The 27131-nt window shown below is 35.5% G+C and overlaps 1 protein-coding gene across 1 annotated transcript in view; it reads right to left on the bottom strand.

The window, feature by feature from the left end:
* Positions 1–27131, bottom strand: part of LOC134755617 (atrial natriuretic peptide receptor 1-like) — a 278568-nt gene that overhangs the window by 233171 nt on the left and 18266 nt on the right. The window lies entirely within an intron of this gene.

Genomic DNA, 27131 nt, shown 5'->3' with positions numbered 1-27131 from the left:
AGTGGCCGCTTTCGAATGAAAGAAGCTCCTGGCGTCCGTTGACTCGTTGGGTGGACGACATCCGGAAGATTGCGGGTCACTTCTGGATGAGATTAGCTCAGGACCGGGATAAGTTGCGTACTGGAAGAGAGGCCTATGCTCAGCAGTGGGAGATAAAGGGCTGATATGATGATGATGATGACAGAACTAACTCCTATCTGTTTTGCGAATCAAAGATCAAAGCTAAGTGTAAGCCAAGAATGTAAACTGTCTTTGATTCCCTACCACTTTGTTTACAACTATCGTCCATTACAAACGTAAACTAATGGGCCTATTTTTAAACAAAGTTTGTGTTTACTAACAATATAACGTATCGTGTGAGATTTCTGTTTTTATGTCTCGAATCTATCAAATGAAGCTCATACACATTCTGAACACAGTATTTGCAGTCTTTTTTAATCGCCTTTGTGAAATAAAATTGTATGTTTCATATGTCAATTGATTTAAATATAGTACTAGTATTAAGGGCCTTAAATACTTTAAGGTGCAGTAGGTTCGGAGAGCGGAGATTTCGAAAAATCGTACCGCTTTTTTACATAACAATACGGTTATACAATATACAATCTTGAGGATTTTCTCTCGGTACTTCAGCGATTCGAAATCTGATTTTTTGACTTTCTCTCGATAGAAAAAAATCACGAACATAGGTCTAATATGCACTTCAAAAGTTTGTAACAATTTATGCACAACACGCGCGCCGCGCTAAAAACGCGCAATTTTCTTTTTGAGGGAACTCAGTGAGAGTGAGAGAAGAACACGAACCTCCCGTAGGCACGCCTTAACTATTTCACTATATATTATACTGAATTTAATTTGCACGGAAATACAAAATTCCCAAATAATCTGATTATTCTGTACTGTGAAAATTTAGTGTTAAGACGAAATTTGCATTAATTAAGTTTCAATTAAATTTCCTATTATTTAAATATCAAAAAAGTATAAATAATTGTTAACATTAGTTTTAACGTATTTATTAGGTAATATTGTTAGTAGAAACATTATTATTATCACCACCGCCGCAGTAAATTTCTGTTTTCTACGTCTAATTTATAACAAGCAATGAAAAGAAATATCACTTATCCCTTAATACTAAGACTAATTCTGTGACGATGCGTGTTACGGAGCGTTACACTATTAACCTTCATACAATTTCTGCCACTTAACATTCTAAATTCCCTTTTCAAATTTAAATCCTTCTTGGAATCCCTTGCGCAGGCTCTGATTTCTCAGCTCAATACATGACTCCGATCAGTAAACATCATTTTCCTACAGATTTTTAGTTTAGTACTTTAGTTTAGTTTATTTCTTTCATAATGATAAATTACAATATAAATTATTCTTACACTAATCTATGTGAATTTGATGTGAATTTATATTATGATCGTCAATTATTCAGTATGCAAACATGTCAACCTTACCCTATCTGTACCACACCGAGTACTGGCCTCCGCAATACAGGCTTGCCTAGTGCGGGGACCACCGATACCGAGTTTGCATAGCATGTTAAGATAAGTTTCTTACATAGTAAATTAGTGAATAAGTCTGTAAATATAGGTTACTTAATAAGTTTATTGTACCTACTTATCTTAAATAAATATTTTTTCATTTTTTTTTTTTTTTTTTTTTTCATGTAATTATAAAATGTCAACAATGATGATGAATTTATATTGTTTATTTTATATTGTGATGTCGATCCAAATAGTAAATCCATAAAGAACATAAGTGCAATGTTTATTGTGCACGACCTCTTGTTAACCTTCTATTACAAAAAAAATATCTTTTTTTTTTAAGATCACTTTTTTCCTTTCTTGGAAAATGATTTGAAATAAATAATTGAATTGAATTGTAACCAGCCCACCTCTAGACTACCTACATCCGAAAGGCACATTAATTGTTAGTTTTTATAATAATTAAGTAATTTAATTAAGTGTTTTATATGTGTTATGGCATCAGACGGCTAGATTAGATTAGATTAGATATATTTATTTCTTGAAGAAAAAGGCACAGTATTTTACAAAAAGGGATAAAACAAAGGCTTTCACTAAAAGATCGTCAACTTAAGATTAGAACATAAATCAAATAATAGAATATAAAATAAAGAAATAAAACAAATGTCACAAAAAAAGAGATGTCAATGTATAACCTAACCCCTTGCCTGTATTGTTACAGGTGCCTTTATATTTCAATCGATAAATACCTATCGTCGTCCCTGGATCCTACCTTTAATGGCTTTAATTTATAACACCGTTAAGTGAGGCTCATCCATCTGCCTCCTCACAATTCTACTAATGAATACAGATTGAGATAAATCAAACGGCCTGATTCGAACTTTAAGATACGTCAAAAAATTTGCTAAAGTTACGATATGGATTAGATATGTCAGTGTCAAAAGTGACGTTTTTGTTTGAAGAAACTTCACTTTTAACAGGGACATATTCGATCCATGTCGTATTTTTAGCAAATTTTTAACGTATCTTAAAGTTCGTATTAGGCCGTAAAGCTTAAATTCGTTAATGAGACGTTGTTTTCTTTGAAACTACTTAGAAGCATAGAAGCCATAACTTCCTTTGCCAGAAATAAAAGCCGAGAATCGCGTAAAGTCGCTTAATCTTCGTCTCGTCAACGCGTCAGTATTGTACACGACTAGGTATAATCTTTCGTACTTTACGGCTTTTTACTTAGAAAATTTACCGTTGATTGAGATCCTTATTTAAAATTCTGTTGACGTATTTTTTTACTTTTTTATATTAATCTTACTGAATGAATTAACTAACGGAATTTAAAAGATACGTAATATGATATCACAGATATTTCGGAAATATGGCATAATATTCCTTCTATAACTCATCCTTTCACATTCACACCGACTTTGCTTCATGTAACAATCTCTTTCTAGACCTTAATTGTGAGTTTGCCCTCCCGTCCTTAATACGATGAAACAATCTATGCCACAGACTTTTTATCATAATTTATAATCATTCGCTTTGGTTTGGCCACTAATTAAAGTGAAAGAACCCTGTCGCATAGAAGTTAAAGAAAACAACAGAATCAACATGAGAAATAATAATATGTAGGTGTGTATTGTATTCTCTCACGATATTTGACAGTTTTAAAAATAAATTATAGCCTAAGAAACACATTCATAGAATTATATCCATTCATAGAATAAATACAAATATGTATTAATTACAACCATAAATTCCTCAAATTAGGTATATACTATGAGGATAAATTTCAGTTTCAAACAACTATTCCAAAGTACAGTCTACTAATACTACTTAGACTACAAATTCTCAGGCATTGAACACATTATGTCTCCCCTGGGGTAACAACTTTAAATTGAAGTTGCCTCTTACTTCCTTGTTCGAGGCATTCTACGTTGAATTTTGCATGTGAATCTAAACGTACCATTCGGATTTAGACTACACCAGCATTACTGCTGGTCTGCTGCAATAATGCTGTCCCGTCCACTGCATTACTACAAGAACAGTCAAAATCAAATTCATTTTATCAAACCATTTATACTGACGTTTTCTGCGCTAATGCAGTCGGCGGCATCTTAGTATTGCAGCGTGACATTACTACCGACTGCATTGCTACCTCAAATGTTAAAATCGATGTTGATGCCCGATTTCCTGACATTAGCGACAATGTCGCGCTGCAGTACTGCAGCAATAACAGGTGCAGTCTGAATACGAAAGGTACCTTAAAAGTTATCGCACATGGAGACCGACTTAATAGTGAAAACCTGCGATCACGCCGTAACTTAGCTATTGTAGGAGTTGTAGGTCTGATAAAAAATCTCATCTCCTTGTCATTATTTTTATCGTCCCACAGACGAGCTCCGTATGTATAGTCTGCAACTTCTCAAATGATTTTTATGCCTTAGACGGTATTCTGTTAAACAGAAACCATTGTTAATTTTCTGTGAGCGGTCGGCCATTGTGTGCCATTGTGTCTGACAATGGCACGCGCCGTAGCACGCGCTCAGACTTAATGGCACACAATGGCCAACCGCGCACAAAAGGAACAATGGCTTTTGTTTAACAGATTAACGTCTTAGGCGTAAAAATCATTTGAGAAGATGCAAACTTCAACAGCCGGACAATAAATGATATGACGTCACTAGAATCTTCAATCTCCTCAAGCCCTCGCAATATGGTCCAACTCCTGATTATTGCTCGTCATAGAATGTACACAAAGTAACAATTTCATATGGAAACTTTTAGTAACTACATATAGAGAGAGCTGCAATCGTATATTTTGTGGTCGTGCGTACATTTCGGTCACTTCCAATATACGATTCGTATATGTACCTGGCAGTCTAGCATGAGTTGCGTTCTATGTATACTTGAAGTCGCGCTAGATGTATAAAGTTGCGCGCGAGAACGCAACTCATGCTAGCAGCAAATAGGATATAATAGGATAGAGCGGTACTACTGTCATAGTAAATTTTGTAACCACAATAAATTCACTGCCATCTATCAACACACTTTAGAACTAAAAATGAAGATTTATAAAAATACGATAAAATGTGTTTAAATATGGATAAATGATTTTTTTATTTGCATTAATAATTTTTATGATTTTGACACATGTTCTTTCACTAATATGCGTTAAGAATTTTAAATAACAAACGAAACCGTCAACGCCCTCTATATGAGAGTAGGCCAAAGGTAGTGGCGCCATCTGATCGAGAATCAAATTTTCGTAATTTTCGAGGCACATTTTTTCCTTAGACTGTATCCATCTATTAAGGAGTTATATTTATCTTTGCTAGCAGGTCTGATCTAATACGAAAGCAAATTGATACGATTTATCTGATACAATTAAGCGTGCGTCGCGTAAGGTTTTCTTATATAAATTAGCTTGCTTTCATGTTTAGGCATGTTGTCTTCACAGCTTGCAGTCATTTTTCGACCATTTATAGGGTTCCGTAGTCATCTAGGAACCCTTACAGTTTCCCGCGACATGCTCTTAGCCGGTTTTGGTGTATCCGATTGACATGCAATTAATTCATCATAAGATATTATGATATTTTTTCACCGGGATAACAAAAACAATTAAAATTTTGCTTACTTTTTATACTTTCCTAGTTTCGCTCACAGAGCTACTCTAAATTTAGATCATAATTGACTTATTTGGCAATTTGTGCGAAGTGTAGTTATACATATGTTGTGAACTTATGTTCTACCACCACCACTAGTAATAAAAAAAACCAAGCGAAATATATGTATAAGAAAGTTTTAAGAAAATTACCTATAAATCAAATTCATAATTTATAAACCTTGTCCTTTTATAAAACTATAGAGTAACTTATACTAGAGCGGTACTGTCATAGTAAATTTTGTAACCTCAGTAAATTCACTGCCATCTGTCGACACACTTTAAAACTAAAAATGAAGATTTATAAAAATACGATATAATGTATTTAAATATAGATAAATGATTTTTTTATTTGCATTAATTATTTTTATGATTTTGACCCATGTTCTGTCACTGATATGCGTTAAAATTGTTAAAGAACAAACGAAACCGTCAACGCCATCTATACGCCAGTTGGCCAAAACTAGTAGCGCCCTCTGAACGAGAATCAAATTTTCTTGATTTTCGAGGCACGTTTTTTCCTTAGACTGTATCCATCTATTACGGAGTTATATCTATCTTTGATAAAACGGTTGAGATTAAGTTCAGAGACTTACTTCATATCACATCACTTCACATCACCACTTTTTACGATTTTTACAGTAGTGACAAGAATGGGTACCAGAATCATTGAATGGATGAAAAAGAATATCTAACCGCGAACACGGTTCTCGCCCTAAGGGTAATGTTGAAAAATGACCTACAGACTTTTATTTATGGACAGCCGTATCTGCAGATTTCTTTGGGTTTGATTCCATGGTCCTGTTGTAAGTATTTGAGTGAATAAGATAGTCTGGTAGGAAAGAGAAAAGTCATAGAATGTATTAGTTCCCATATATTTCACGACTCTTTACGCACAGACTCTAAAGGGTGCGATTCGGACGAAGCCTAGGTCATGAAAATGATATTAGGGGAATAGCCAATTATAAGTAAGTATATTATGTTAGACTAATATACAAATACATATAAATAAAATTAAGATAACTTTACATGATGGAGTGTAGGAAAGGAGAGGGGAACGTGTTGAAATAATCGAAAAAATAAGTTTATACGTATAATAGTATTTTATACAATCGTGATATAATGGAGAGCTTTTCAGTCGAGTACCGTGTTAAGACCACGAAGCTTGCTGAGTGGCCTTATTGGGCACGAGATTGAAAAGTTTGATTATATCACTATTGTATACAATACTTTTTCTACGAGTCAACAGAAATAATACTTTAAACTAGTAGAATCATATAGGTAAACAAACCAAAAGAATACAGCAAAGATACGCGAGCAGCCGCGATACGACATTCGTACCTCATGAGGCCCTGGTACTTGCTCCTTGGTAAATTTTATTTTAGGCAGTTTTTTTTTTTTTTCAATTTTGGCCCCCGTAGCCTATGGAGACTAACATGCAACGCGAAGCGGTTTTCGTTGTCTATGGATGTTGCTATATTAAGGGTGTCACATGCGCGTTTCTGACTTATGAAGCAATTGTTTCTACTATACAACCTTAAATAAATAATTAATTTGAGCTATAGCTTTGTTTCGTTCTCTTGACCTCGGCGAGCTGCGATTGGTCAATTTCATTATAGTTGACTAAACCATTTCGAAATGAATATTATAGTTGAGTTTGGAGCCCATACATGAAAAGTACCCAATTACAGTTTGGTATACGAGATCTTGTCGACAAGTAGAAAAAATAATAATTTGTCATATTTGGCTTCTTTTGACGCTCTTTTGCCGTACCTAAACCTAGAACATATTGGTTTTCACAAACACAAATCGGTGCCGCCGGCATCGTATCATAACCAACTTGGTTAAACTATAATATGGAATCTAAAACGTTTATTAGTTAGATGCCTAACCCAATAGTTAGACAGCTATCAAGATTGTCAAAAGCAGGCATAATATTAACAATCCGAAAACTTCTCATAACCACTCTCGTCATGACCACTTTGGATTCAAAGTACCTAATGGTAACAGGTAGAGTAATTTTTAATTTTCCCGAATGCATTTAATTTAGTGAAAACTAGTTTCACCAGGAATATAACCTTGCGAGATTGATGCTTCTGCTTCATTTTAAATTCTATCGAATCAATTCAAATATCTTTGACGAATTTCGTTTCGTCCTGGCCGCGTAGAAAACATGCAAATCGCTTACGTTTCGTTACGATCGAAACGCAACTGTCACTGTCGCACTAATATGGAAGAGTGATAGAGAGACACGGGGCTTCTTGTCGACAGCTATAGTTTGTCAAAGGACTGTCTCATTTCAAACATAGACAGAGAGACACAATCATACTATCTTTGTCTTATACTAGTACTAGCGCCCAAAAGAAAGGGATGAGTATAATTTTCCTGATTGTTACTGACTGACAAATTGGTTTGACCAACTATATCTTAGTGACATCGGGTCGTGATTAATTTCTTTGTTTTTGCTCATTAATGTTTAGCTTATTATGCAGTAAATTTATGCGAAGTGTGCGGATAATGAAGATTTAATCTAGACACGATTTTAATTACCGTTCTGGCTTCAACGCCAGGTAGTCCCACGTGGCCCTTGTAAAGTCCTGCTATTGCCTTACAAGAGCTCATAATACAACCGAACAACGTCGTGGTCTAAGAGCATTTGGTATTTCTACCTCTAACCGTGTATGGCTGCCCTAGAGGCCATAATTTATTGTTTATACCGTACACTGGCTTTTAAGAGTTTTAAGTTAACATGAAATATTAACTCGATCCCACGTGGATCCCACTTTGACGTTGGCGAAATCATTAACAGTATCGATGGAGCCATATTACCCAAAGATTGATTGATTAATAGAGAGAAACAAAGGCCACAAAGCGTTTCGTTGTCGTAGCGATAGCGACCGTCACCTTGGCTAGGCCGGCTGGTTTTTAAGTTAACGTGAAATATTAACTCGATCCCATGTGGATCCCACTTTGACGTTGGCGAAATCATTGACAGCATCGATGGAGCCATATTAGCCAAAGATTTATTGATTGATAGAGAGACACAAAGCGTTTCGTTGTCGTAGCGATAGCGATTGTCACCTTGGCTAGGCCGGCTGGTTCGCTTCCGTAAAATTAGCATTAAGTTGTCTAAAACTACCTATTTAGGGTTCCGTACCCAAAGGGTAAAAACGGGACCATATTACTAAGACTCCACTGTCCGTCTGTCTGTCTGCCTATCTGTCTGTCTGTCCGTCTGTATGTCACCAGGCTGTATCTCATGAACCGTAATGTATTTCTGTTGCTGCTATAACAACAAATACTCAAAACAGAATAAAATAAATATTTAAGTGGGGCTTCCATACAACAAACGTGATTTTTATGCCGTTTTTTGCATAATGGTACGGAACCTTCGTACGCGAGTCCCACTCGCACTTGGCCGGTTTAATAATTTATAATAAAAATGATAAGATACATATTTTTTCATGAATCACGATTTAATAGCAGTATTAAAGAAAATTATGCGTCACAAGAGATCTATCAACGATATTGAAGTTTATTACATTTTTCGTCACATATGTAAGGGTTTCAAGGACTTCTGATTGAGGCGCCCTAGGGCAATAAACGTGCCTGAGGGCCTACAGCGAACCACGTTCGACGTGTTGCCTCCCCCTCATACTTACGTAAGAATTTATAAGTGTGACAGAGAGGCAACACGTCGAACGTGGTTCGCGGTAGGCCCTCTGAGTCCCCGTCCGAACGAGATTCTACCGAATGAATAGTTCTCATATTCTCGAGCGATAATGGAAAGAACGGGGGGATAAAATCATTAGTCTTGTTTACGCCTAACAAGTGCTCAGAGAGCCTGACTCAGCTTAACTATTGTATTATAGCATTAGCAACACGTTGAATTATTACACATAGGAATACTATTGCCGCCATATTGTAAGCATGTATTTAGTAATATTCCAATGGAAAACTCAGAGAACGGAGTTTTAGAAAAGTCGTAGCGCTTTTTATTACAAGCTTTTTACAAGCTTTTATTTAACTTGCATTGTACCTATGTAAGTATATAAAATGTTTGTAAGGGTCAAATCTCGCAAGTTAAATTTGACCCAATTCCCGGTTTCCGATGAAGCTGAAAATTTGCATACATATGTAAGTCGTGTGACAATGCAATATTATGGTACCATCGAGCTGATCTGATTATGGAGACAGGAGGTGGTCATAGGAACTCTGTGATAAAACAACGCAACCTAATTGTGTTTGGGGTTTTTAGAATTGTCTCGATGAGTATCCTTTAGGCGGGCCAGGACAGATTCGTATTAAATCAGTTGAGGTTTAGGCCTTAATCTAAGTACGACTCTAAGGTTGCCAGTTTCTATTTAATTCGGATTCTAAATAGGTTTAATAATGAATAGGGCATTTTCTAAGTTATCCAAGTTCCTAAAATGTTAGGTTATTAAAATCTCAAATTCCTAGCACTTCAGATTCTCATTATGCCGAATTCTGAGTAGGACAGAAAATTACATATTGGAATCTTAGTATGTGTAATTCCGAGTACGACCGATTCGATGTTGATCGGATTCTGTTTTAAAAAAAATTTAAAAAATTATCCACAAAATATGTACCATTATGCCAAAATAGATACTTGTCCATTGAACATTTCCTTCTTACCCTGAGTCGACGGAGCCCCGCTATGTGGGGCTCCTATTTCTCGGCGGTTTGCCATTCGGTTATTACTTTCACTCGGAAAAGGGATCCCATTGTATTCAGTTACCGGCTGTGCGGCAGTACTCTAACACGACAACATATTATACGTGACCTAGGGGTGTTAATGGATGCAAAACTAACGTTTAACCCTCATATAGATCATATTTTAAACAAAGCATACAAACTACTGGGTTTCGTTCTTCGTGTAGCAAAACCTTTTCGAAGACCTCTCACTTATAAACTTCTTTATAATAGTTACGTTCGCAGTAGATTGGAATTTGCTTCTGTAGTGTGGAATCCTCTCTTTAATGTCCACAAGACCCGAATTGAAAGACTCCAGAAAAAATTCGTTAAAGCACTGGAATTTCGAGTGGGTCGTAACTATGTAAATTACGCTTCCTCGGCTACACATCATAATATCCAGCCACTTTCACTTAGACGGTCCTGTACAGATTTAGCATTTTTATTCAAAATTATTAATAATGTGGTAGATGCCCCCGATTTATTACATAAAATTTGCTTTCGTGTCCCCCGTAGGAATGAACGTAGTTGTCGCAGTAAGGCATTATTTAGCATTCCTAACAGCAGAACAAAACACGCACGGCATTCGTATATTGGGCGCGCGTGTAGGCAGTACAATGAAAAGTGTATGGACGCAGATTTGTTTAGCAGTTCATTAGGCTTGTTTAAAAGAACTGTATATTCTTTATTAAAATAAGGGTGAAATGTTGCAAGCAACCCGATAGTAAGTACTTGTAATCTTAGTAATTTAAGTCTAAGTCTAAGTGAAAAGTGTAAGTATAAGTCTTTTCTCTTGTTTATACATTTATATGCTATTGTATTAGTTGGTATACTATTGTTTTGATTATGTACAACTACTAGGTACTACAAGTTTGCACTATTTATCATTACTCTTTAATTGTACCTCTATATGTGAATTAGGAAACTATAGGTCTATAAAAAATCAATTTGTAGCTATTAGCTAAGTTGCTTATGTTTACTTTAAGACTGTTTGTTTCTCAATAAAAAAAAAAAAAAAAAAAAAAAAAAAAAAAAAAAAAAAAAAAAAAAAAAAAAAAAAAAAAAAAAAGATTCTGTTCAATTTCTTAATCGAATCGTTGCTAATCGGATGAGATAAGAAACTGCATTAGTCCTAATCCAACTCGTTACCAATCTGACGTAGTACTGTCATGTCACGGGACCCCTTTATTCGAATCTGTCCTACTCAGAAATTGGTTTAAAGAGAAAGTGACTTCCATATCATAAGTCGTATGTCGAAACTGCTTTATTCAGAAACATACCTATAGCAAATCAGACCTCAACAGAGTCGTACTTACTTAGATTCTGTCCTAAAACCCAACTGCCTTAATACGAATCAGTCCTGGCCCACCTAAAGGACTTATTCAGGTCGTAATATGTTGCTAATTTTTTTTAATTATCAATATTGAAGTGTTTTTGTGGGGACTTCAGCGATTCGAATCCTGAGTTTTTGACTTTCACTCGATAGCAAAAAATCACGAACATAGGTCTAAAATGCACTTTAAAAATTATAATAAATATTTTGCACAAAAACTATTAATATGAGAATTATTTCTAAAAATTACCATTCTTATATAACGCAAAAAAAATGTTTCTAGAAGAGTTAACTTATATACTTTTAAACTACATATATTACATAAATACAAACACCGTGCACATTACACACTATAAATAGGGGTTATCCTTTAATTACATCATACATTTATATAAAATATCGTTTATACATATTATAAAATATCCATAGAACATGCTCCGAGTGACATGATAATTTGAATAAAATTAATATTATGATAAATATTCCTGTTTTATGATTTATTGATATTACATAAAACTTGGAATAGAAATGTCAAAAAATAGCTTCTATTTTATTCATTGACTACATATGGATTCAGTTTACTTTGTACGATAAGTGAGTGAAGTGAGTGAGTAGGAAGTGAAAGGGTTTGTGGACCCAGGAAGGTTCGGTCCTTGGAAACATGAGCCTGTACCCAAACCTTATTCTTTTTTCTTCCAACGTTAAGTAGGGACTTCCATCTTATTGCCGGGCGCTGAAAGATCCTTTGGTCTCAAGGAAGAAAAATAATTTTGTGATAAAATTTGAAAATATATCTCTCGTCTAATGATTAACAATATATTTTTTTATTTTTTTTATCAGGGTTTTTTAGTTTGTTTTATATTCTTATTTCAATTTTAAAATAAAAATAAAATAAAAATAAATAACTTATTGAAAGTTTTAGCTAAAGTAAATTTATATTTCATTAAGTAATAACATGAAATTACTAACGCATTATAACAACATAACTTTGTTAGTAGTAACCACCTAAGAAACAAGTTTATTTGTGCTCGAATAAACCTCGTTGAAATGCAAGTCAAAGCCAGTAGACAATAAAATAAATAAGATTTTCTTATTTTGTTGAAGACTAGACAGTTTCTTAGAATCCAAGTTAACATCGTTTGTCGTCTCTCGAGTCAGATACAAGATTCAAATTATGTCAAAGCTTCTGAATTTATTCAGATAAAAATATAATAAGATAAAGCTTCAAAACGAGACTGCTATTTATATTAGTTTATGTGATTGCTACATAATGAAAGACATTAAAATACGTGTGGGTTTAAGAAACGAAAGTAGTGAGTCACACGAGTGTTTTAATGCCTAATTAGTTACATACACTATTTTACCTACACACATATTATAAACTTTCTGTGATGTATGCACTAACCGCGTGTTGTCATTGTCAGCCCGCATATCGTTGCTATCTGGCGGAACTCGCGGATATGAGGTGGCGTCTCCGAAATATATTTAACGCTCATTTTACACGAAACTTTTGCTATAGTTAGTTTTTAAACCTTTGGGTAAGGAACCCTAAAAAATGGCTAAGAGCATGCCCAGTGTTGGTTCCGTTGTTACCCGTCCGTTACAATAGGCTGCCTTATCATTTACATACGTACCTAACAAGGAAAAATGAGTAACTTGGCAAGTATAAATTATCATGAATTTTTTCATATTTTTAGACCCATTGTTCTAAAAATGTTTTTTGTATATCCGTATTCGTTTTGAATGACCTTATCCAACGACACCTGATAAAATTATGTTTTATTATGTGTTCAAAACGCGAAAGTTTTAAATGTTACATGTGTAGCTTTCTAGCACTAACGTTCAGTGAGCTATGCCGTAGACGGACAGACAGGCAGACGGATATGGCGAAACTATAAGAAGAACCTATAAGAAGAGTGAAAAAGAAAATATAACTTATCAGTCATGAAATAATTTGATACATACGTAGTTTATCATAATAAAAATGAATAGAATGCATAATCATTATAATTTATTATTTGTAATTATGATATTACAAAATATTATTATAATTAACATATTCAACTGCGTCTAGTTTGCAATGCTATTTTGGTACTATAGGGACACAATAAAATATATTATTAAGTTGTATTAGAGGAGAAAACACCATACATCATTAAATAAAGGATTTAATACATAAAACCACGGAAAACAGGCATAGCTTAGGTAAATCACACTCCGACGCCGTAATGGCGGGCGATGCTCGTCTGGCAGTGCCGGACGCGCCACACGTAGTGTGACCATCGACACCAATCGTAGGGCTGCACCCGAGCAATCCACATAATCGGTTATCAGTTGATATAATATTGTGTTTACACGCGTACATTGAAAATACTAAGTACCTACTTATAGCCTACACTCAAAACCAATGAAAATCACTTTATATTGAAACCCTCATAAAGAAAACGTATTCGTTGCTCTTTTAATGTAATTTTAAAGGCATATGTAAAAGTAAAAATATTTTAATTTGTACTTATACTTGTATTGGGTTAAAAGTAACATAGATTGAAAAAGTTAAATGCCAGTAGGCCGAGCACATGATTGGCGCGAGAGTATCTCGCCGCGAGATAGACTACCCGTCGTTTACTAACTGTATGAATTAAAGAGGGACGGGTAGTCTATGTCGCGGCGAGATACTCTCGCGCCAATCATGTGCTAGCCCGGCTGCATAGTTTAGTGCACGTTGTGATCGGGGTGCCTAGCCAAGACATTGTGTACTGTTTCATTTCAAAGGTGACAATCGCTTGCGCTACGACAACGTAATGCTTTGTGTTGCGTTTTGTCTACGCACCCAGGTTATCAATCAGATAGCGATCAATGATAAAAATCAGAAATTGGCCACGTTTGCCTTTTGCAATAAATCAATCATCACTAATAAGACCAAATAATTGATCAAAATGTCCGGTAACACTCTGCTACCCATCCACGAAGACCTAGATAAGCTCAAAAACACCCGACTGAAGTCCCGAAACCCACCAGCTAAAACCTTCCACATACATAGCCCGACATGGAAAGATAGCCAAGAGTGGCTGAAAGAATGGGAAGCCCAGCTGCACAAAATAAACAACACCCTTTTTGAATTTAACACAGAGGAGCGGCCCAAAGGGTTTAATGAGAGCCGACAAATATGGTGCAAGCTAAACCGCCTGAGGACTGGGTTCGGTAACTGTTCCTACCTTTGGCACAAGTGGGGATGGAGCGAGTCTGCGGCGTGCGAGTGAGGAAATTTGCAACAGACTATATACCACATAGTATTCGAGTGCCCCCTCACCAAATACAACGGACCTGCGGAAGACTTTAAAAATCTGACGAACAATGCGAGTTTATATCTGCTTACTTGTAAATTTTGAATCTTTATTGTATTTTTTGTAACCAGTGTGTAACCGCCATACGATAAATAAAAATCACTAATAAGCATTTATTTTGGTCAGTAGTACTCGTCTAGCGCGCATAGGATATAGGATAGATTCTACTTCTGTTATTGAACTATTTGAAAATGAAATTTAATTTGAAGAAGCAATATATCGTAAAATCAGCTTTGTATGCTCCAATATGATTTTGAGGACCCGGTAATAAATTCCTAGCCAGATGTAGCGTAAAAACGTTATTAGCGTTACGTTATTCGTGTGACGTTATTCGTTGTAAAGAAGGAAAATGCTAGGATTTTATACGGCATTTAAGATTATTACCGTAATACCAAAGATAGATATAACTCCGTAATAGATGGATACAGTCTAAGGAAAAAACGTGCCTCGAAAATCAAGAAAATTTGATTCTCGTTCAGAGGGCGCTACTAGTTTTGGCCTACAGTCGTATAGATGGCATTGACGGTTTCGTTTGTTATTTAACAATTTTAACGCATATCAGTGAAAGAACATGGGTCAAAATCCTAAAAATAATTAATGCAAATAAAAAAAACCATTTATCTATATTTAAATACATTCTATCGTATTTTTATAAATCTTCATTTTTAGTTTTAAAGTGTGTCGACAGATGGCAGTGAATTTACTGGGGTTACAAAATTTACTATGACAGTACCGCTCTAGTATAAGTTACTCTATGGTAATACTATATCTAGCATGTTACAGTTCCCCTTCCGTAGTTTAAATAAACAAACCGCAAAACCAATTTCGAGAAACTAAAGTGATGTCAAAAGGGCTGCGGTTTTCGTTTCACCAAAGATAGATATAACTCCGTAATAGATGGATACAGTCTAAGGAAAAAACGTGCCTCGAAAATCAAGAAAATTTGATTCTCGTTCAGAGGGCGCTACTAGTTTTGGCCTACAGTCGTATAGATGGCGTTGACGGTTTCGTTTGTTATTTAACAATTTTAACGCATATCAGTGAAAGAACATGGGTCAAAATCATAAAAATAATTAATGCAAATAAAAAAAATCATTTATCTATATTTAAATACATTCTATCGTATTTTTATAAATCTTCATTTTTAGTTTTAAAGTGTGTCGACAGATGGCAGTGAATTTACTGGGGTTACAAAATTTACTATGACAGTACCGCTCTAGTATAAGTTACTCTATGGTTTCACTAAAATGTTTTCGATTCGCAGAGGAGCTTGCCCAATGTTCCTCGTAATAATATTTGTCTTATCTCGTCTCCCGGGCCGCGGGGTAAATTCTTATGTTTCAACTATCATGTATGTACTTTTTTGTCTACTCACTATTATTGGAATCCGTTGATTCTAGAGAATGGCCCAAAACGTAATTATAGGACACACTGACGTTATCATGAGCCATCCTGTATATTGTTTATTTTTGATATATATTCAAGATATTAATGTTTATAGGTGTATTACCAACTGACTGGTAAAGGCCCTCTTGATTGTTCAAAAACTAATGAGAAAATTGCATTTTATCCCCATGTAAATGTAAAGTAATCTGATCCAAATTTTTAGTTGTTTCCTTACTGGTAAAATTGACTTTTAAATGATGATTTTGAATGATACATTTTTATAACGGTCTTTTGGATTTGATTTGGCTTGTTTTTTTTTATTTTTTTACAGTTAGTATTTTCTTCGCGTTGATGTGGTGAAAAATGTTGTGTTTCACTCGGTGGTATAGTTTGTTTAACCCTCGTGCCTTGAAACCCTCGCAACGCTCAAGATTCCACTTTTCGAAACACTCGCTACGCTCGTGGCACGTGGCATGGTAATATTGGCACGAGCGGTTAAAACAACAACTTTGCCCCCTTGTAAAACAAATAACGATTGATTTACTTTAATTACACGTATTAGGTAATTAGTTAATTATTAATTTTTAAAGATATATTAAATAAGGCTGGCTCATATATAGCTGGCTGGTATAGTTTATTGTATTGTGTTATATGACACATAACCAAGAAATATGTTATCATATGAATTGACGTCCTCACCTTCATATACTCGTATTTTGTTTAGTTTTACTGTTATCATTGTGTCGACTCGTAATTAGAGAACTAAGGCTAGTTTTTGGCCAATTCAATCAACTTAATGACAAAAAAATAACAGGGTCGTGGAATACCAATGACAGAATTTCCATATTTTGCGCCACTTTTTTTTTATTATTTAAAAAAAACACTTAGGACAAGGTATACAATATTTTCGCTAAACTGAAGACAGTTTGTTGGCGAATAAACAAACTATAAGGGTATGATGTATCAATGAAAATTAAAGGTTTAAAAAAATTAAAATTAAAACTGTTTATTTTATAAGAGGTTAGGTACAAACATTCGTCTTAACTCAGTTACAATCTCTATATTTTGAGATTATTTTAACTAAGCTTAGCCTTAATTATATGTGTTATTCGTTTAAGTTAGTGCGTACATGTTATTTTATATTAGTTTTAACTTACATTAGTTAGTGTTAATCAGTGCTTTCTTAAGTGTATTCTTTGCTTTATCAGAATATTTTTCCTGGTCCTGCTTTAAATAAAAATAATCTAGTTTGAATAACAAAACTGACGACACCTGATATTGAAGGTGCAGTACGCGTATTATCTTTTCAATGAATCATATCAATGAAAGTGATTGCGTGCCAACATGGCGAGTCCAGATAAGCTAAATATAGCCCCACGGTTATCGTGTCAATCTCGAGTGTATCGCCACCGACCACATGACTGGACCGTCATTCCTATTGCTTACAACCACTATAACTTTAACCTCGATATCTATAGCAATTACGTGAAATATAATATAACAGTTGGACTGGTTTAAGGGCAGCCCCGCTGGCCATCCATGAGAATAACAGCGCTGATAACAATTGACAGTCGTGACGCGGTACTTCAAACTTCTAGATTTCTAAATACGTTTCTAGTTGCAAATATTAAGACAAAAGAATGATATTCATATTGTAGAACACATGATCGATGTTATTTCTATGAGCCGTCAGTTGACTCAAAACGCTCTTAGATAATCTAGCATGGCCCATACAATAAAGAGCCAATATAGACCGCGGGCCTGGAACAGATTTCATGACCAATCGCCTCCCGGGCGAAAACTCGTATAGTGGTTAACGGCTATGTATGATGAACGCTCGTGAACGTCAGCTGCCGCTCCGTTGGTGGGTTGAGGAATGGCAGCAAATAAAGTCTATAAAATTTTTTTTGTCATCGCCTCCCGCTTGATACTATGTCAGATGATAGTTGAGATGCTATTGTAAATAAACAAAATCGTCAGCCGATTGTATCGCTGTGGAAAGACCGTCAGCTGGTCACATGAACATGTAAAAAAGAAAATTCTTTTCAGTCATCGGCGTCATCGCCTCCCGTTTGATACTTTGTTAGATGATAGTTTAGATGCTATTGTTAATAAAACAAATCGTCAGCCGGTTGTATCGCGGTGGAAAGACCGTGTTACGCGCTTCGGTGGCTGCCATTCCTCAACCCACCAACGGAGCGGCAGCTGACGTTCACGAGGGTTCATCATACATAGCCGTTAACCGCTATACGAGTTTTCGCCCGGGAGGCGATGACTGACGAAATTTGCGCCTGGCTCGCGGTCCAATAGGTAAATAATAAATCACCTGCTTATTGACACGAGTAAAACCATTATGGCAACAAGGTACATGTACAAGAAAGTAAAAGAAACTGAAGTTGAAGTTTTTACAGCCTCTAGTTTTAAAGATCCAAAGTTCAAGCATTATATATTAAAGTGATCAACCGGCCAGCGGGCTACATTAAGCCCTGTACAACTATTACAACTAATAAATGTATAAACTTTAAATATAAATCATCTCTGCTCTAATTCGTTTTGCTTGTAAACTTACTTAAAATAATAGCTGTTTAATAATTCATAAAGCAGGCATTACAAATACACAAATCAAGATTCAGAGAAACGTGACAATACTATTAATAACTACTTTAGACAAAACTTTTAGGCTTGCCTCGCAATATACATAAAAAAAGTGTCTAGAAGACGGTTTGTCCCTTTAAGGAGTAAATATTCCTGTACACCTCAAGCTTTGCGAGTTTAAACCTTAATGATGTATGCATAAAGAAATAATTAAAGAGGTTTTGTATCATTGTTCAGAGCACCAAAGATTACGCGGCAACTAATTTTCACCCTCGGTGGCGTGCGAGTAATTTTGTGCCCCGTCCGTTCACGGTACGATGGTGCTAGATCTACTGACGAGAAAAGATTAGCTCGGCTATTCAACTGTTTTCAGGTTGGTGCTCGGGGTGATTAAATGAGGCATTTTCTATGAAAAGGGACCTCATTTTCGATGGCGCTTACGCCGCACAGCGTCGCGCGGCATTGTATTAAATTTATATCGGAGCATCGTTAATAATGGCGTAAGCGCCATCGACAATAAGGTCCCTTTTTATAGAAAATACCACAAATAAGGTCGTGTTGGTAGACAGTACAAAATCATTACCTATATTCTAAACAGTATGTATAAAAAAAGATATTCTCAGAGTAATCCGATCAGGCTTATTGGTAGTATGTATCTGTATATAACTTTGAAATGGATGAAGGTTGCTTTTAAGATAATGATAATTAAATATTTCTACTGTAAAATGATACCTGGATACTGTAACGCTATCGGATAGAATAAGTGAAAACATATAATTTGTGAATAAAATGAATTATATATTTAATGTACACATCATTTTATTTATGCTAATATGTTTAAAAAAAATCCTAATCCAAGTAATTTTAACGTAATTGATTAATTATACTTTTTTCATGTACAATAAATAGTATTAACGAAAAGCTAAATAACTAATTTGTGCAAGTAGTATAAAAAAACCCGGCGGAGTGCCGTGTCGGGCCACGCCTATTCAAATTAAGAAAGACTATTTAGTATTCACTTTTCATTATAGAAAACTAGCCGAACGCGATTCGAAAAAGCGGTTTTATAAGAAACCGCACTTGCGGCCGAAACATGATGTTTATGCCGTAACCTGCCGAAACCAAACTTTTGACACTAATAATAAATAAATAAATACACGATACGACACGACAACACGATAACAGTCGTGTTATCGTGTGTGTGTGTCGACACACACACACGATAAGTATACGACATTCTTACACAAATGCCTGAGCCCCACAGTAAGCTCAAGAAGGCTTGTGTTGTGGGTACTCAGACAACGATATATAAAACATACAAATACTTAATACTTAGAAAACACATGCCCTTACCGGGATTCGAACCCGAAGGACCATCAGCTTCATAGGCAGGGTCACTACCGACTAAGCCAGACAGACAGACTAGGACACTATATTTTATAATAATATTTTCAAAAGGTTCCTAACAAATTTTAACTTTCCAGCAATGACCAATAAAATGAGTAACGCAACAAAATGATTAATCATTGAAATTTTTCTCATTGATCAATCAATTTGTGGTGCAACAAATTGATTGATTATTGAAATTTTTCTCTTTTGCGCGAACATTTTATTGGTGGAAAGTTAAAATTTGTTAGGAGCCTATTAAAATATTATGGTAATACGAGTAGGTCCGACGCAAAAGTTTTTATTGAGAATTAGAGTTACGAGAAACTTTGGTTGTGCGTCCCCAATTTAAGCTTCATTCAAGCTTTGAAAGATTTGTGAATTGCGATATAACGGCTTAAACTGTGCTGTTCATACTATATTTTAAAGGATTATAAATAAATAAATATTATAGAACATTATTACACAAATTGATTAAGCTCCACAATAAACTTAATATTTTTCTAAGAGACGCTCGATATATGTATTTCTTGATTATATTATCTTTAATTTATAAGGTTCCGATACACGAATTATGACACTTCGCTCGATCCAATAAATTCCAAAGTAACCTCTAACTAGGACTTTTAATCCAACTTTACTCGGTTATTTATTAGGCTTTACTTTAGGCGGTACTGATATACTGACATCATTATTACAGACGTCAGCTGTCGCTGTCGCTACCAATGGTCCCGTTCCTGCGTATATTACTTCTGTTAATGCCTAATCTGACATCTGTCAAAATATGAAATAAGTCTCTTCTACACTTCTAGCACACGATAGCGTATGCCACTTTGTCACGTAGCACATAAATCCCCCATCAGCGGGTATCATAATCCGGCAATTAGTTAGGCCGCGCTAAAATGTCGCACGGCCTGTAATAGTGCCCAAGAGATTGTGAGTTTGCATCCCTATTCCCTATACTCTCCAAGAATTGGAGCCTGTTATTGTATACCGCCTTGTTTTTCTTGCGTAAAGAGAGTATTTTATAACGATGAAATGGTATCAGTATGGCTCGTCGTTTATGTCTTATTTCGTATCATTCTGTAGTCGTCACTGGTTCTATGTCTTGTTCGTTTTTCTGTCATAAACTTCAGTGATTTATCTTAAAATTTGAAAACATTTTAAAAATTGTACCTGTATATATTTTTAACACCAGATATTATTATGACTCACTCTTTCTTTTACTTCGATCGCTTGTTACACAAATGGGCAATGTTTCACAAGTCCAAATTATATATAGATAACTTACTAACTTAGGAGAGGACATTTTTTTTTATTTTATTAGCCTATTTTGGTGTCCCACTGCTGGGCAAAGGCCTCCCCTCGTTTTCTCCACTCGACCCTGTCATCGCCATTTTCCCACCATTTGGGGTAGAATGCGTCCAAGTCGTCCCGCCATCTCCTTTTTGGTCTGCCTGAACCCCGGCCTGCACCGTCTATGGTGCTCCGTGGGTCCCACTCAGTAACCATTTTGGCCCATCTTTCCGGGTGCATGCGACAGACATGTCCCGCCCAGTCCCACTTAAGCTTAGCGGTCTTGACGCCTACATCTGCAACTCTAGTTCTGGAGCGTAGTTCCGTGTTTCTGATTCGATCAGTTCTACGAACACCTAATATACTACGCTCCATAGCTCGCTGGCAAACCTTGAGTTTCGATTTTAGGGCCTCAGTTAATGACCAAGTTTGTGCACCGTAAGTTTTTCAAAATTAGCCTGGCAAACGTTTTTTTTATTAATAGTGAACAATTATTCAATTACTCATATGGTATATAGTGTATACACATAATTATTATGCCTACTTTATTCATTTATTTACGAATGTCAGAAGTTTAGATGGAAAAAATAATAATTTAGGGAGTACCTAAATAGTCTAAATACGTATGTTTTGACATACATGTTAGCGGATTTCCAAACATAGAGTAATAAAACATCTCATTTAGCATTTTGCATCTCATCGCTATAGCAATCCAGCGCGGGAATGCCGCCTGCGTGATGGGCACCTTGCCTAAGGGGCAAAATTTAGAAGGGCCTTTTATGTAAGTATTTTTAAGTTTATTTTTACTTTAGTATTATTTAGTATTATTATTTATTTTGTAATTTGTTTATTGTTCAAGTATCTTTTAGTTTTTTCTTAATTCTTTTTGTAATTTATTTTATTTAAATAAATATATCCCCTTTCTCATTTTTATTGACTTATGTTTATTAAAAAAAAAGTAATGTGATTGAATTTGCCAGTTTAACTTAAGTTAAAATTATTAAATAATTGTGACGTCACTAACGGTCAGCCTACCTCACCTGATGAACAGGTAGAAGTGGTCAGACTTGGAGGGGTGATGATTTAATAAAAGGCCTTGCACCTTCTTAAAGCGACGATTATTATCTGAGTAGCCGCAGGAGCAAGATCTTAACAGCCCGTGCTAACAAAAGGGTCCTACAAAGTGTATAATTGTTATTTGCTGTACGATGGTGCTACTAATATTACCGAAATAGCTAAAGTGCTGATAGTTTGAAAAGAGTGCTATATATAAAGTTATAAATAATCGATAAATATTAGTGTTTTACAACGAAGTTTCTGTTCTTCGCCGAATACCTCAGCCCTCCTACTACAAATTACCACGAATAGCGCTCAAAAGGAAGCCAAGCGCTAACATACATAATAATATATTACGTACACTTCATAAATTTTGTGTCCTTTTCTTGAATTACATCAAAGAAAATTTTACGATGCGATAAAACAGTAGCCTTTCTATGGTAGATTACCTTATATTAGACTTTATTACCAGAGGTTATCAGCCCGAGTAGCTAGGCGAGGTGCCTTTTACACCGGTTTTGGTTCACTCGAATCTTCAATACACGCAATTTAATAATAGAGGATCCTTCACCTCTTCTTCGATTAGCCAACGCGAACGGATCTTGACAAACATTCTAGTTATAAAGCCAAACATGTCGAACAACGTTAACGTGAGTGACTAGTTTTATTAATTATATTTAGTAATTAAAGTAATAGTGTCTCATCGGAAGATCAGCGCTGGAAGCCTCCAGCAACATGCTGAGATGAGGCCATTTCGTGGCACTTTAATCTGTGCTTACGAATAAAATTCTATCCTATTCTATTATAATTATATCTGTAGTTTTACAGAACCTAAATATTAGATACAATTAAAACACATAAGATATCAACATACAGTTTACCTATTTATTTATACATATCTATGTTTCAAAGAAGAAAAAGCACTTAGGCTACATTAGCCCCAAGGGCGCGGGTCAAGTAACCTCTGTAACCTAAGAGAGTTTAATGTCAAAGAAAACTGCAGTTTTTTTAGAGCAGCTCGAATGACGCCCCGGAGACTAGCAGAATAGCGAAGACGCCCAGGTAACTCGCTTTTTTCAAATAGGGTTGTATTTTGTAACAAATTATAATATAATGTGAAAAAAATGACAAGTATACTGTCACTGTCATCTCATCGGGCAAAGTAGAAGTCAAAATAATTAACATAAAGTATTTCTAATGCCCTGAAGGAGTAGGCTCGACCGGTTTTTTCGACTTTTTAATAGCTTTAATACAAACCGACCTATTTAGATCTATTTAGAGACAAAATAGTTTTAATTGATGCCATGAAAAAAATTACAGTAGCCAGTAGGTATTCGGAAAGAAAATAATTATCTCTCATAATACAGTGTAAGTAGTTCCGGCACTGTTTTTTTTAATATATGAGAATACTATGTGTCTACATATATTTATATATTCATATCTATGTATTTAGAAAAAAATTGTAATATAACGCATTGAAATGGGGGCGCATAAAATAGTACAAAAACCATTTGTTCTTTTTGAATAAATAAATGAAGAATTCCACACAAAACGGACATTCAACATCCAAAAGGATGTTACTATTCGTTTAAGGAAAAGCTTGTCAAAAGCATTCCAAACCATGCTCTCGAAACTGACAATGTATTGCGATTAATTCTCTTCATGTTTCATATGTATATTGCGTTCCAATTTTATTTTTATTATTTTCGAAGTTGTTTTGCTAAATAAGGAATCTAACAAAATGAGGCATTGTGAATAGTTGGTACCTTCATTCTGATTAAAAAGGCCTTAACCACGTTTAGACATTATGATGATCTCAATTTAGCCTATTGACAATAACAATTTCGTCTTTAATATATATATATGAATTATTATCTAGGTGAGTGTAAATTTGAATATTGAAGGCATACGATTTATCGAGGCCTGCTTCACATTTAGGTCGTATAAACAAATAATTATAGTTAATATCCTATCTTCCCTCCTTCCTTTCACACAATATGTATTGTTATATATGAATCATACTATCATGTACCGCACGTATATTTATACACACACATACACACACTAACAACACACCACTCATGCACATACACACGCAATCAATAAGTAATAGAACACTAATTCCCTTCTTTTCACATATTTCTGTAGTATTTGTGCCTCGTTTTTTCCTAGAGCCGTAAAAAAACCCCTACCATCGCATTTATGAATACCGAGTTCAGCATTTTCTTCTGCATAAAAATATGGGGCGTTTTCTATGAAAATATATTGTCGATGGCGCTTACGCCGCACAGCGTGGCGCGGCATTGTATTTATATCAGAGCATCGTTAATAATGGCGTAAGCGCCATCGACAATAAGGTCCCTTTTTATAGAAAATACCACATATGCCTTGTTGTCGTAAAAAAAATACCCCAGTAATAATAAGTGCTTAGAATGTCATAAATACTGCTGTAGATGTCGGGTCGTTTTAATCACAGTCAACTATAATGAAAACGAAGTATGTGTGCGATGTAAGGCACTATTTTATTTTTTTATAAATTCCAATATATGTATGTATTTCTTAGGTAGCTAGCTTAGAAAGGTAGTTACATATAGTACCTAGGAGATACATTCATATACAGGGAAACCCCGAAAAACATATTTCAGACACAGTATTTCTAAAATATTTCAACATTCTCTGTTGATGTATTCGTCGTCACAGAAAGCCGTGAATTTATGAATATGTATATCATTTGGGGCCAAATTATTCCGGCGTGCCTACTGAGGCGTTATTATACACGGTAAGCGATGTTATTTAGAATTTTGTATGTTTAATAAATATTTTTGCTTCACTGAAATCGTACTGTGAATGAATGTAGGTCCCTATCATTTTTTTCCTTTATTCAGGCAGAACTAACAGATGGCATAAATTTAATTCAATTTATGCCATCATCGATAACGTGTCCATGCAATTTTGCAGCTTAATGAACGCAATCGAAATATACATTCGAAATATATTCATTAAAATTTGATTCAGATAACGAGATCAGATAGTATTTGTATATCTGAATGCACTAAAATCAAAATTAATTGGCGACAGAACGGCGACTGAGGTCTTATTTATAATTTGCTTCCCAGTTGATGATTGTGCTGCGGCAGTTTTCAAGTGTTACAACATGTTAGTAGTAATGATACTTTCAATCGGCATACATATATCAACAATACCTACCAGAATATAATAATTTTAAAATTTAAATAAAATTTAGGATTTTGGAACAAAGTGGGCACATTTTACTGTATGCGTATTTTCCACCACACATCGGTCACAATAAAATGTCCGTGGCAAGGAGTGAAATCGGCACCATAAAGGAAACGTATGAGGACTACATAATTTACAGAAGGGTGTCTCTTTCGATGCATTATTAAAAACCACGCTTTCGACGGAATACAAAATCCTTGTAAACACATTTCCAGTGTCCTTTACCAAATTTTGCGTTAGACTTACAAGTACGACGTTAACTTCATGCAAAATTATTATAATTCACAAGGATTCATATAAGGGTCAGTCGCATTCAAGGGGAAGCCAGTGCTGTCAAACTGGTTTAACTTGACAGACATTCAGACGTACTCTATGAGTAGCCACTGTTGAAACTCTCGTACACAATATTGACAGATGACAGATGATACCACCTTATATGCAACTAGTCACTCTAGTCAGTCATATAACATAATCACTAACATATTATAAAACAAAAGTGCCCAGCCGCGTCTGTCCGTATTATGGACGGTATAGAAAGGACGACAATCTCTTATGGCAGAACTATTGCAAAAGTGACTAGCTTTCAGCTGTAAATAATTCCTAATCTCTCCGGTGGCGCTAGTTAGGCTCTGGGACATGAGTATAACATGAACCATATAAGGCAACAAATAACCCGACCAAATTACGTAGGTTGTTTTTGGTAGTATTTCGGTGTATGGCGGCGCCGCCTAATTACTGTTTTTGATGGACACTTTTCATACATAGAGATTTGGCTCCTTTATATAGTCTCCATGGTTGAAACTCTCGTACACAATATTGACAGATGACAGATGATACCACCTTATATGCAACTAGTCACTCTAGTCAGTCATATGACATAATCACTAACATATTATAAAACAAAAGTGCCCAGCCGCGTCTGTCCGTATTATGGACGGTATAGAAAGGACGACAATCTCTTATGGCAGAACTATTGCAAACTATAATCAAACTTAACTTACAATATTCTCCTAAACAACTGTACAGGTCCAGACCGCGCGAGGCTTTTGGCGGTCGGAGCCCGGGAAGCGGGTTACTGGCTACATGCCCATCCTTCGCCTAATACTGGTACTTTCTTGGATCTGGCCTCCCTTAGACTGGCGACTGGTTTGCGACTCGGGGTTTCGGTGTGTACGCCACACATATGCTCTTGTGGCACGGACGTGGACCGACTGGGACACCATGGATTATCTTGTCAAAAAAGTGCCGGCCGTTTTTCAAGACATGCGTCGCTTAATGACATAATCCGTCGGTCTCTTGCCAAGTTGCCACCATCAATGTGCCCGCTCTTCTTGAGCCGACTGGCATTATCAGAGATGATGGCAAGAGGCCCGATGGGATGTCCTTGGTTCCTTGGAGCTTGGGACGTGTAACAGACTGACATCTACACTCATTTACTTACCCTCTCGGAACTATTGAATCAGTTACGATTCGATACAAGTCGGGCGCCATCTAGTTCGTTGAGAGTGAACCAGTAGGTAGGTTAGTTTTGATTCACGCGTTACTACCCTAAATACATGCATAAATAAATAAATAATACATAATATAAATCGCTGAAATGCATTTATTGTTTAATTAATCAAATACACTAAACTACTTTT

Source organism: Cydia strobilella, chromosome 1, assembly GCF_947568885.1.
Source record: "Cydia strobilella chromosome 1, ilCydStro3.1, whole genome shotgun sequence".
NCBI classification, from domain to species: Eukaryota; Metazoa; Arthropoda; class Insecta; order Lepidoptera; family Tortricidae; genus Cydia; species Cydia strobilella.
This window is presented reverse-complemented; position numbering and strand designations above follow the sequence as displayed.